Raw genomic sequence first — 12021 nt, 5'->3', positions numbered from 1 at the left:
TTCAGTAATAGCTGAAGCAGTAATTAGTGGTGGCTGGGTGCCATGTACAGTGCTCTGTTGTCTAGAAGAAATTTTAAACTTACACAGTTATAAAAATAAGAGTATATGGGTTCTTCCTGTATGTTCTGGTCTATCACTGCAATTCCAGCCTTATACTGGCACAAAAAGTACAGTTTTGTACCTACCATAAATGTAGATGTTTGAGTGTTCACACTGCTGCAGTCATTACACTTGGGTTATCCTGCCGTCAGGCGGTCCCCGCAGTCGGCCAGAGTTCCAAAGTCTTTGTCCGGCATTGGTTGCTGTCGCTTCTTCCCTGACGTCATTGCGCCAGGGGTATATAAGATGCATCCGATGCCATTTTCTTCAGTTTTTCTTGCCCCAGATGTCAGGTGCCCCCAAGTAGGTAGGCAATACATATTGCTAATAAAAAATATACATATAAAATAAAAACAATACCTTCAGTTACAAGCAAATACACCACCAAGGTTGTATAGGATAGAAAGGTATAGATAAGTCCAGCTAGTTCAGAGGGGATGGAGGGAGGGTAACCTGGACTGCAGCAGTGTGCACACTCAAACATCTACATTTATGGTAGGTACAAAACTGTACTATGTTCATTGTGTTACACTGCTGCAGTCATTACACTTGGGTAGAATCCCAAAGCGAAGGTTGGGTGGCTGGTCTATAAGGAGTTAGGATTGGCTATGAGGCCCTGCAGAACTGCAGTGGCAAATCCTGTTCTGGATTTAGAGTAAAGAGGCAGGTGGTAATGCTTGGTAAAGGTGTGCACTGAACTCCAGTTGCAGCCTCCAAAATTTCCTTGGTAGGTAGTCCTCTGAGAAAGGCTGTTGAAGTGGCTGTTGCCCTGGTGGAATGTGGCCTAATGTTATTTGGGACTGATTTTCTATGCTGTGTGTAGCAGTAACAAATACAGTATCTTATCCATTTGGATATAGTCTGCTTTGAGATAGCCTTGCCCTGTGATCCTGTAGCATATGCTACAAACAGTTGCTCAGTTTTCCTGAAAGCTTTTGTTTTGTCCAAGTAGAAGCGTAGCTGCCTGTGTATGTCCAAAGAATGCAGACGTTTATCCTCTTTATTCTGGGGGTTTGGATAAAAAGTTGGCAAATGGATGGTTTGGTTAAGAGCCACACTAGATACCACCTTTGGCATAAAGGTAGGGTTTGTCCTTAAAGAAACCCTTTCCTGATGAAAAATTATAAAAGGTTCCACTGCCATTAATGCCTGTAGCTCTGAGACTCTTCGTGCTGAAGTTACTGCCAGGAGCAGCGCTTTTTTCCATGATAAAAATTTTAGATTGGCTGTACTGGCTGGCTCAAAAGGTGGTAGGGTCAGTTTTTCCAAAATGAAATTGAGGTCCCAAGTTGGTGTTGGTGCTCTCCGGGGCGGTCTTATGTTTTTAGCCCCTCTGAGGTACTGCTTTAGCAAGGGATGAGAGAATAAAGGAGGATCTGTGTTGTAATGTGCTGAAATGGCAGAGGCGTGGATCTTAATTGATGAGAAGGATAGGCCTCTGTCCAGCATCTCAGTTAAGTATTGTAAAATCTGAGGAATGTTTGGAACAAGAGGGTCAAGGCTTTGAGCCTGGTTCCAGGTGCAGAATATCTTCCATTTTTCTGGGTAACCTTTCCTGATGCTAGGCCTCCTGCCCTCCAAAATGACATCCATAACAGCTTTAGAGAGAGGTGAAGACTAATGAATCTGCCATGCAGCCAGGTTTAGGGTTTTGAGCTGACCGTGCAGGATCGGATTGTTTTGTTGAGTCAGAAGGTGTGGAATTTGAGGCAAAATCCATGGTGGGCCTTGAGCTAAGTTCCTTAAGATAGGGTACCAGTGCTGGCGTGGCCAGTCTGGAGCAATCAGGATCATCTATGGTTTTTCACGTCTGGCTTTTAGGAGTATCTTTGAAAGGAGAGGCAGTGGCGGGAAGGCATAAACTTTTAGGTTTTTCCAGCTGAACAAAAGAGCATCCACTTTCCATGCTTACTTGTGATAAGTCCTTGTGCAGAATTTTTGTAGTTGGCAATTCAGTGGGGAGGCAAAAAGATCTATGTCTGGGCATCCCCATTTTTGCGTTACCATGCTAAAGAGTTGTGGATTCAATTTCCATTCGTGAGGGTCCATGATATTTCTGCTTAGATCGTCTGCCAGAGTATTTTTCTTTCCTGGCAGGAATTGTGCTTGCAGGTGAACTTGATATGTTAGAGCAGTGTTCCACAAGATCATGGCTTGCCTGCATAGGGGATAAGAATGAGTGCCCCCTTGCTTATGTACCACATTACTGTGGTGTTGTCTGCCTTTAGTAATAATTGTCCTAGATGCAGAAGGTCCTTGAAAGCTGTTAGAGCATTCTGAACAGCCAACATCTCTTTTTGATTGATGTGAAGATGCATCTGGTCTGTGGTCCACTTGCCCTGAATGCATTTTCCTGCCATGTGTGCTCCCCAGGCATAATCCGAAGCATCTGTTGTTAGAGTTTGCCTGGCTGTGGGTAGGGTAAAAGGCTGACCCTTGTTTAGGTGACATGCCTGTGCCCACCATCGAAACTCCTGTTGTAGGCAGGTAATCATTGGTATTACTGCTTCTAAACTGTGAGAGTGTTGAGTCCAAACACTTTTTAGGTGCCATTGTAATTTCCTCATATGCAGTCTGGCATATAGTATTAGTAGTATGCAGGATGCCATGAATCCCAGAGCCTGCAGAATTTGTCTTGCAGGGAGATGGGACTTTTTTGCCAGTAATTGAAAATATTGAGTTAGTTGAACTTGTTTGTCTGGCATGAGGTAAGCCATCTGGGCCGTTGTATTTAAGCTGGCATCCAGGAATATAATCTGTTGTGAGGGCACTAGTTTTGACTTCTTTTTGTTTACTGTTTACCCTAGAGAAATTAGCAACCTTTTTACAAACGCCAGATGCTGCAGAAGAATGTCCTTTGTCTCTGCTTGACTGAAGCAGTTGTCCAGGTATGGATATATTTGAATTCCTTTTTGTCTGCAAAATGCAATTACTGGTGCCAGGCACTTTGTGAAGACTCTGAGCGCAGTAGATAAGCCAAAGGGCAGTGCAGAGAATTGGTAGTGTATTGTACCAGCTTTGAATCTGAGGCATCTTCTGCAATTTTGTCTGATAGGGACATGCAGGTATGCCTCTTTGAGGTCCAGGGTAACAAGCCAAGCCTTCTTGCCCAGCATGGGTAGAAGCTACTGTAATGTCAACATTTTGAATTTCGGAATATCCAGGTAAGTATTCAGAATTGAAAGGTCTAGTATGGGCCTCCAGGCCTTGTCCTTTCTGGGGACCAAGAAGAGTCTTAAATCCTTGTCCTTGTTCCTGTTGTGGTACTTTTTGAATAGCTCTCATGTCCATGAGGGCTGAATTTTGTTTTTGTGCCTCTGCCCATTGATTTTGTGGCAGGTCTGGCATTCCTTTTAGCCTTGGTAAAGTATGAAAGTGATACCTGTAACCCTGAGACACAATATTCAGAACCCATTTGTCTTGGGTGATTGTTTGCCAGTTTTGAGAAAAAATTGCTAGTTTTCCCCCTAAGGGGGCTTCCAAAAGGGAAGTGCTTGGCGTACGAAGGGGAAAGTCATTGTGACTGTTTCCTGTAAGGTTGAGACTTGTCCTCACCTCCTTTTGGGGTTGAGGCGCCCCACTGTGGTTGTCTGTTTGAGCCTTGGGATTGGGATATGCCTCTTGGGCATCTGTATCTACCTCTCTGCGGCCTGTCTGACACTGGAAAGGACCAATTCTTTGCTGGCCAATTTCTGCTAAATTGAGGTGGCTGTACCTGTAAGAAATCCTTGACTGTTTGCATAGATTTAGCTTTATCCTCCATTTTCTTTAACACCAAACAAGGTATCATGCTGTAAAGGAGCATCCAATAATTTTACCTTAACATGATCAGGTAAACTCTGTTCTTTTAACCAAGCATGCCTTCGAATCACAGAACCTGTAACTGCAGCTCTACAAGAGGCCTCTAAAGAATCAAAACCACATTGCAGAGTATGTTTTCCCACCTGCTCAACTGCATGCAATAAATCCTGCATTTCTTTACAATCAGGAGCTTCTGAGCTTGCAAGCATTTTCTGTTTTAACTGAGCCATTAAATATTGCTGGTACTTAAGTATGTGAAACTGGCAATTTAAAGCTCTTACTGCTAAAGTTGCAGAAGTGTATACTTTCTTCCCCCATCTATCCAAAGCTCTGGAATCTCTGTCAGAGGGTACTGGATTTTTTGCAATGGAAGCCTTAACCCCTTTTGGACCCTGGGAAATAGTTTCTGGATCAGCAGAAGGGTTTTTGTAAAGAAACTTGTGAGAGTCAGGGACTCTATAATACCTATCTGGCTTGGCTGGAGCAGGGGGCAAAGAATCAGGAGATAAGCTGGATTCAGAGAACACATCATCCACAATATCTAGCACAGGCGGAATAGCCAGGGGCCTGTGCTGAGGCAATAAAAGGAAATCCCTGAGCCTTTTCTTGGATTCAGAGTAATCCAGACTTTCCCAATGGGTATGCTCCCTCACTGTATGTAAAGTTTCCCCAAAAAGAATAATCCTCAGGAGGAGAGGATGAAGGGATAGATTCTTCAGCATCAGAGTCCTCATAGGGGGGTAGAGAGTATCCCTGGTCTGAAGAGGAATCAGAGGAAATGGAAACCTGATCAGAGGAATTATAGTCTGTATCCTGCCTAGGCCTTTTCTCAGAAGGGGGATGGGAACCCCTGATTAGAGTAATGAGGTCTTCGGCCATTTTAAGCATCTGCTTCTTAGGCTTGGAGGACTGTCCAGGAGAATGCTGTACTTGTTTCTTTCTCTTTAATGGTACTTTTGTCTTGGCTGTTGTTTTAATGGTAAGTTGTGAAGGTCTGAAAACACCCTCAGAAGCCAATGCCTGCTCAGCGGCTCCGGACCCATCTGAGGGATTAGTTTCCGTAGGCCCAATACCTTGGGTTTCAAGAGGCCTAGTTGTCTCCATGTGGGAGTCGGAAGCGGCCTGTGGCTCTGAGGTAGCGGGTGTCAGGGGCTGCGAAAGCACCTCACTGAGAACAGGCGAACCGGCGACTGGCCTAGAAGAGGTTTTGTCATCGGTTTTGGACCTCGGATGCCTGTCTTTATCCTTGTCTTTGCGTTTTTTCGGTACTGAGGTCATCGGTTGATCCGACGGCATAGTATAATTGAACCTTCGGCCAAAGTAGTGCAAAGCAAAATCAAAATGTCTTTTTATAGTGCGTTTGTTAAATCTAGCACAAAACCGACAACTAGTGATGTCGTGATCAGGGCCTAGGCATGGAATACAGTAAGAGTGGAAGTCCTTATGAGGTATTTGCTTCCCACAAGAAATACAATTATTAACTTTTTCTGACATCGGTCTGAGGCAAGAAAAAAGTTTCCCCAATGGGGTACTTAGCTTTATTGAAGACTGAAATTCGACTTCAAAAATCTCAGGAGTCGGCCGACCGGCACTTGCGAACTGCTTCTGCTTCGGGCACTGCGCGGCAAGAAAGACTGAAGAAAATGGCGTTGGATGCATCTTATATACCCCTGGCGCACTGACATCAGGGAAGAAGTGACAGCAACCGACGCTGGACCAAGACTTTGGAACTCTGGCCGACTGCGGGACCGTCTGATGGCAGGATAACCCAAGTGTAATGACTGCAGCAGTGTAACACGATGAACATCTTCCTTTTTGAAATAGCACTAGAATATCTACAGAAGAGTGGGAAGGCCACAGTCATCAGTGCAGAAAGTGGCACTCTAGATCCACCCAACAGTTTGAAGAAATCAAAGAAGAAAAGCTAAGAGTAAAACAAGTAAGGCTCTAATGTGGTCTTGCTCTGGGTCTAGAGCACTGCAAGGAAGATGTGTAGAGCAAGAGAATAAAATACAGTCCATCCATCCATCCATCCTCAACCACTTTTTCCCATTTTGCACATGAGGTTGGGGTGTCACTTCAACAGTGACAATCATCTCAAGCCAAGGTTTACACTGGCGGATGGCTAGCCCTGCCACAATATTTCATCCGTACCACTCACTCGCGCACACACACTTGCATCTACGGCCAATTTAGAGTGTCCAATCCACCTACTGCATGCCTTTGGAATGTGGGAGGAAACCGGAGCACCCTGAGAAAATCCACACGACCACAGGGCACACATACAGACTCCACACACAGAAAGCACCCCAGCCAAGAATCAAATCAGACAGCCTCTTGCTGTGGGGTGACTACACTAACTGCTGCACCACTGTGGCTGCCTTAATAACAACAACAAAAAAGTGAGCAGTAATAACTTCTAATCTAAGGGGGTAGGACCGTAATAACTTCTAATCTAAGGGGGTAGGACAGGGATGTGACATACATTTTATTTCTTTACTTTTTTTTTTTTAACATTTCAAAAGTTCCTCAGAAAAGTATTACCTAGTAAAAAAATATGCACAATTTTGATGCTGTGTTCACATTTAAAAAAAATAAAAATAAAAAAACTATGAAAATGCACTACTCTGTCATAAAGATTTGTGTAAAGTGTCAACCCATCAGGTAACAGAAGAGAACAAAAAATGCACATATGACCAGGTGAGCTTAAGCTATAGTCCATCTAGTGTATGCATGACCTGAATAACACTCATTTCAATTATGAATGCATCCTACAGCAACCTTTTATTACCACAGTCTTTAAAATAAACAGACAGAAGAACAGAAGTCTACAAAAACACCACTAAATAATGGGTACTTTTCCATTATTGGGGCAACCTTTATTTTAATCACTGTACTGATTGGTTAAAATGAGCAAGGTAAAACACCTTGCTGGCTCTGTTTTGGGATGACAACAAAATACAAATTACCCCTTAATAGTGATCATTGAAAGATACCTGCACAAATGGTCTTCTTGAACAGAACGTCCCTCCTCGTTGATTTGCCCTGTTTGATTTCATGGTAAATCACAGGATGTTGCCAAGTGTTGCAGTTCCATACTTCTTATTGTTTATAAAATGCATATTAACCAATACCTTTTTCTGCTGTATTTAACCACAACAGAGTGATATTTAAAATATCGTAACTTATTTTCATGTGTAGTCGTCCACCTCCTTTACTTTTTGTGTTCTCCAGAATTCCTCAGCAAAGGAGCTGAGAACTGCAATAGCATGTAACATGTGATTACTTTCAGTTGGTGCCATTTAGATGCAGAACCAGTAAGCTGTTCTAACGCTTGTAATAACTGCTTACTAAGTGATAGAGCAAAAACAATGGGTAGGCTTTGCGTCGTGAAGAAAGTGAAAGTATAAAAAATGTTCGCATCCTGACAGTAATTATGCTTCTCATTGTTTGTAAATGCATGGTAATATAAAAAATTTCAAGTAAATAATAGTAGTATTTTTTAAAATTGTCCCTTATGTTTCATGACAGACAGAAGTTCACATCATTAGTCCATTGCTGATTTCAGTCAGCAATGAGTTTCATACTTCACCAGGGTCATAACATACGTGTTGATGAAGCACCTCTTGTTTTGTTAAAATTTGTAATCATGTAGAGAAATACTGAAAAACAGCTGACGATTTTTGCAATTTTGAGCAAAAATCTCAAGCAGACAACGCAAAAGGTATGGCCTCAGGTAACGTGTGCTCGGTAGGCAACAGCTGTTTTCATGTTATCATTTGTTGGAAACTCGGTAATGCCGTGTTGCATTGTTTTATATCATTATCTTGCATATTCTTACATTTATGTATCCATTTTATTCTGTTATTCATTTAACCTCAACTGCAAGATCAAGAAAAATATTGAATAATCAGGCACAATCAAGGATACTTTTTAAAATATCAGTACTATTAAATCAAGAAGTTGAAAGAATATGATGACTTTTTCTTGATTTGTTAAACACAATCATTGCATGCCCATGCTAGCACGTTACAACTGTTGCCCTGATAATGGAAAAGTACCAAATAATGAAATACAGTTATAATCTTATGCATGACTGTAAACTTAGGCAGTACCCTTGCAATACTCAACCATATATATATATACATATATATATATATATATATATATATATATATATATATATATACACACACATATATAATATATATATTTATATATATGTATGGGATCCATTTACTACATCAAATTTACATTTCAACGAATTTTGTCAAAAATGCACTTTCGTGTGAAGATAAAAAAAGAAGTAATAAAGACATGCAGTTTGCATGGAATCTTAGTTGTACATCAATGTTTAGTGTTGATGTACAACTAAGCAAACTTGTGCTGAGATCGTGGTACAGTGGGGATAACGGAATATTCCCTTTTCCCCACTGTAGTGCGATCTTGGAGTGAGAATATTAACGTAGGGTGTGTGTGTGTGGGAGGGGGGCTTGTCCCCCTGCAAAAGATGTTTTTTTTTGTGTGTTTTTTGTTTTGGTTAGCCAATCCGGCGACTATACTTCTGAGACAGTGCAGTTTCATTGAAGTGCACTTTTGCTGAAGCAGGATCTACTTTTCTTTTTCGAACAAGTGTAATTTCGATGAAGAAAAGCAGATCCATATATATATATATATATATATATGTATATGTGTGTTAGACACACATACACACATGTGAAGATTGGGTGAAGATAGATGAAGGCTGCCAGCCTAGCCAGATAGAATTTTGGAGATAATTCTGTCATCTGTAAATATTAATGTAAACCACAAGCTTGTTGTCTTAAATGGTAAAAATAGTGTTACACGTGGAACTGAAAAAAATGTACCAACAGTGCACTCTACTGACCAAGTAAAGCATGTTGTGACCCTTGGATTTTAAAACTTGAAGTCAGTAAGTCTAGAGTGAGGCATCATGCCTATTGTTTTACGCCCAGAGTTAATGGCCAGAATTTGCATGCATAAATATCCTTTATTGCTCTGGTTTCTGCCCAGAGGTGAAGAATGTAAATGTAGTTTCTGTTAGCCTGGGAACCCAGGGATGTGTGAAGAATGATGTAATGTGAACCAGGAATGTGATTTTAAAAACAGAGAGAATAAGAGAGCATAAAGCATTTTTGTCTTGACCATCCAACTCACCAGCACTGTCTTTCTCTAAATATAAGTTTATCTTAGACTTGTGCTTTCTCTTAGAAATAGCTAGAAACTAGAAAGATTAGTCTGTTTTTCTGTGAGGTCAGATCTGTACTACTGAATTATTTTAAGTATTTCTCTGTGATCTCTGAAGTCTTGACTAGTACTGTGTAATAAAAGTATTGTCTTGTGTTTTGACTATTTGTTATTAAATATTTAAACCCTTTCAACTGTGGTTGCTTTTGTAGAGATAATTTAAGCTCTTTAGAGTACTTGCATGACTTTGGTAGCAATTGTACAAAGCCACTTCAATAGCTTTAGCTCTGGGCTATACTACCAATTGGATAATAATATTGCACAGTAATAATTGGACACTCTTTTAAGGGCCTTTGAGTAGCTGATAAATATTAGTGGGTGGTGGCAGCTGGTACTACCGTATAGTCTGGGGAAAAAGGGGCACAGCTGGAGTACCTGTGCCAAACCTGAGGCAGTGGCTTTGTCCTCAACTGAGTCAGAGAAGGTGGCAAATGCTTTGTTAAGAGATTTTCAGCAGGGTAGTTTTCCCAAAAGAAATACTGACGGACAGAGGTGCCAGTTTCATGTCAGACCTGCTGGCTTGTCTGTGGAAGTCCTGTGGGGTGAAGCACATGAAGACCACCCCCTACCATCCCCAGACTAATGGTCTTGTTGAGAGGTTAAACTCTACAATCAAGTCCATGCTATTGGCATTTGCAGATCAGTTTAAGAGGGAGTGGGACAAATATTTTCCCCATCTGTTTGCTTACAGCGAGGTTCCCCAGGAATCCACAGGGTTTTCACCCTTTGTGTTGCTGTATGGGCATAGGGTGAGGGGACTTCTAGATTTAATTTGAGATGCGTGGGAAGGTGAGTGCGAGTCTCACAAGGAGTCTGTTGTGGCATACATCCTAAACCTCAGGACAAGGCTCAGGGAACTCATGGGCTTGGCCTAGGAGAACCTGGCAGAAGCCCAACAACAGAAAAAGGTGTGGTATGACAGGAATGCTCGAGCTAGAGAGTATGTTGTGGGGCAGCAGGTAATGGTTCTCATTCCTGTCAAGCACAACAAGCTGCAAGCACTTGTGAGGGACCCTACAAGGTGGTAAGAAAGGTAAGTGATGTTAACTACATGGTGGAACTGCTAGGCAGACGGCAGGGTCACGAATTGTACCATGTTAACATGATGAAACCTTACCATGATAAGGAGACCCTTGTGCTGAGCATTTGCAGTGGATTGCAGGAGGAGTCTGAGGGAGATCTGGGGACTGATCTCCTCAGTGAGGCTCGGGCTGATACCACAGTGGAAGGGGTAGCAATGTGCCAGTAGCTATCTCCTACCCAGGTTCGAGAAATTCAAGCAGTGTTGCAGGAATTTGGTAAAATGTTCACTGGGAAACCAGGGTGCACCCACCTGGGGCAGCACCAGGTGGACACAGTACCCCAAAGGCCTATTAGGCAGGCCCCTTATAGAGTACCTGGGAGAGTCAGACTCTGAGGGAGGAGGTACAGGAGATGTTGGAACTAGGGATGATTCAAGAGTCCAACAGCCCCTGGGACTCCCCAGTGGTGCTGGTGCCAAAGAAGAATGGCAGCACCAGGTTGTGTGTGGACTACAGGAAATTAAATAGTCACACAGAGTCACATACTTACCCATGCCTAGGACAGATGAGGCCCTAGAGCAGCTGGGTGGGGATACGCATCTTACAACCATTGATCTTACCAAGGGTTACTGGCAGGTGCCCTTGACTCGCAGTGCTAGAGAGAAGTCAGCCTTTGTGACTCCTTTTGGGTTGTATGAGTTCACAAAGATGCCCTTTGGGATGAAGAATGCCCCAGCAACTTTCCAGAGGCTGGTAGATCATATCCTAGCAGGAGCAGGAGGATTTCCCCTTGCTTACCTAGATGATACTGCCATCTACAGCCATTCCTGGCCAGAGCACCTTCAGCATGTCATGGAGGTGCTAGGCAGACTACAAAGGGCAGGGTTGACCATTAAGTCGAGCAAATGTCAGGTGGGTATGGCAGAGGTCTCCTACCTAGGACACAAAGTGGAGAGTGGTAAGATAAGGCCAGAACCTGCCAAAGTGGAAGCCATTCAGGCATGGCCTGCACCTGTTACTAAAAATAAGGTGAGGGCATTTTTAGGGACAGCAGGGTGTCACAGAAAGTTCGCCCCCAGTTATAGTAGCATATAGCTGCTCCTCTCACAGACCTGACAAGGAAGAACAGGCCAGATAAGGCAGTGTGGACCCCAGCATGTGAGCAGGCATTCCAGAAGCTTAAAGAAGCTTTGGGAGGACCCCCTGTTTTAGCCAGTCCAGATTACAGCAAACATTTTGTTGTGCAGGTGGTTGCTTTGAATCATGGGTTGGGAACTGTACTTAGCCAGATTTCTTCAGAGGGGGAAGAGCACCCATTGGTTTGTTTCAGTCGTAGGCTACAACCTAGGGAGGAATGCTATGCAGCTGTAGAAAAGGAATGTCTAGCCCATAATGTGGGCACTGCAGAAACTTCAGCCTTATCTATTTGGAAGGAAATTCACTGTTATGACAGATCACAACCCCCTAACATGGTTAAACAGAGCCAGCCAGCAAAATGACAAGTTGCTAAGATGGAGCCTGGGATTGGAAGCATATGATATGTCCGTGCAGCACCACAGTGGGATTAGCAATAACAATGTGGATGGGCTCTCAAGACAGGGAATGGGGGTAAGGTACACTCAGATAGACCTAACTCCCTCAAGCAGCGTTTCTCAAGGGCCACTTGAAAAACTAGCTTGAGTTCTCGGGGGGGGGGGGGGTATGTGAAGATAGATGAAGGCTGCCAGCCTAGACAGATAGAATTTTGGAGATAATTCTGTCATCTGTAAATATTAATGTAAACCACAGGCTTGTTGTCTTAAATGGTAAAAATAGTGTTACATGTGGAACT

General features: G+C 42.8%; 1 protein-coding gene across 2 annotated transcripts in view; it reads right to left on the bottom strand.

Annotated features, from left to right (window-relative positions):
• HMGXB3 (HMG-box containing 3) overlaps positions 1–12021 on the bottom strand; it is a 1387103-nt gene that overhangs the window by 47850 nt on the left and 1327232 nt on the right. The gene's annotated exons all lie outside the window — the stretch shown is intronic.

This window comes from Protopterus annectens, chromosome 4.part0 (assembly GCF_019279795.1).
Source record: "Protopterus annectens isolate FY-2018-M chromosome 4.part0, PAN1.0, whole genome shotgun sequence".
Lineage (NCBI taxonomy): Eukaryota > Metazoa > Chordata > Ceratodontiformes > Protopteridae > Protopterus > Protopterus annectens.
The sequence above is the reverse complement of the archived record's forward strand: the minus strand, read 5'-3'. Positions and strand labels throughout refer to the sequence as shown.